Source organism: Gadus chalcogrammus, chromosome 12, assembly GCF_026213295.1.
Source record: "Gadus chalcogrammus isolate NIFS_2021 chromosome 12, NIFS_Gcha_1.0, whole genome shotgun sequence".
Lineage (NCBI taxonomy): Eukaryota > Metazoa > Chordata > Actinopteri > Gadiformes > Gadidae > Gadus > Gadus chalcogrammus.
The window spans coordinates 16,292,776-16,294,575 of record NC_079423.1 but is presented as its reverse complement, the minus strand read 5'-3'; positions in this window follow the sequence as shown (position 1 = coordinate 16,294,575).

Below are 1,800 nucleotides of genomic sequence, written 5' to 3'. Positions count from 1 at the left end.
CCCCCCCCCCCCCCCCCCCCCCTACCGCTGGGGGCTTCTGGGAGTTGTTTTGCGGCCTTGAGGGTTTATGGTTAATTTGTCTTCTAATGTCGTCCTCTGTACAGTCAGATGAAAGGCTGGACAGCGAAACGTTCCCTCGGTTACAGTAATACGTCTCAATTAGTAAATGTTGAATGTTCCTTTTTCTGTTGATTTGTAATAATACTAATGAAACAGACGTCAGCAGGCTGGGACTATTCGATACTGGCACTTAATGTATGCACTTATGACCGCACATAAAATTGTACTTAGCATTGTGTATAATCTTATTGAGCTATCTTTGTTCTATACGGGGAATGGGTTAACTGAGCGATTGTTAGTGCTTGGCACTTGGTGCTATGAACATCCTTACTGTACCCACAGCGATATATTGTTCTTTCTCTTTCCGCTGACAGATGTACAGTACTTATGTAAGTCGCTTTGGATAAAAGCGTCTGCTAAATGACTTTGTACAAAGTTTCAACAACAAACTGTTTTTCTCCATCTCTCCCTCTCTCTCTCTCTTTCTCTCTCTCTCTCTCTCTCTCTCTCTCCCTCCCCCTCTCTCTCTCTCTCTCTCTCTCTCTCTCTCTCTCCCTCTCCCTCCCTCTCCCTCCCTCCCTCCCTCCCTCCCTCTCTCCCTCCCTCCCTCCCTCCCTCTCTCTCTCTCTCCCTCCCTCCTCTCTCTCTCTCTCTCTCTCTCTCTCTCTCTCTCTCTCTCTCTCTCTCTCTCTCTCTCTCTCTCTCTCTCTCTCTCTCTCTCTCTCTCAGGATGGCAGTAACGCTCTGTCCATTGCCCTGGAGGCGTCCCACAATGACACCGCTGTGCTGCTCTACGCCCACATGAACTACGCCAAGACTCAGACCGCCATGGTGAGTCTCCTCTCTCTCCCCCTCTTCCCCCTGTTCCTTCTCCTTCATTCACCTCCTCTCCTGTTCTCCCTTACCCCCTTTCCTCTCCTCTACTCTCTCCCCTCCTCCCATGTCTCCTCTCCTTCCTTTCTTCTTGTCTTCTCCTTCGTCTCTTCCCATCTTCTCCTCACTTTCCTTCAGAGACACTCCTCTCCTTTTCTCTGTTTCCTATCCCTTCCTTTCCTTCACTGTCTCCTTTCCTTTCCTCTTGTCACCTCCTCTCTTTCCTCTCGCCTCCTTTATTTTCCTCCTTCCTCTCGTCTCCTTTCCTCTCTCCTCTCCTCTCCCTCTCTCACGAGCTTCCTGCCGTGCTGCTGCGAGCTGCCACACACATGTCCAGCACGTGTCTCGCATCCTACGGCTCCACATGGAAGACATCTACAACTATCTCAGAAATCTGCAGTCTGTAGGCTTCTGTTGATACGTCAGCAGCTCTAGGGTGACCTGAAATAGGGGGAGCTCCAACAACAACAACTACATTTTGCCGTTAAGGATACTCATTCTTCCTGCTAGGGGGCTGTGGGTTGGACAAGAATACGGGGGCGTCATTGTTTCAAGACTTTTAGGACGTCCACACCATGATGCCGAGACGCTCCGCAGACAATGGCTGCTTTATCACTGCCTGGCTAGTGGAAGGCGAGGGTCAACCACACTACATTACTGGATCATGAGTAATGCTGCCTGCCCTCTGTTTGCAGCGGGTCGACTAAAGTGCTCTAGTCAGTGGCGGCTGCTGACAGGTTGTCCAATACTGACCCCTAGAGGCCATATCGCGCCACTAGAATGGGAAATAAGAAAACCCATTCAACATTTTAAATAGGCGACAGCCAGCTCGTCTTCAGTGCCCAGTTTGAAACGGAAACTAAATCT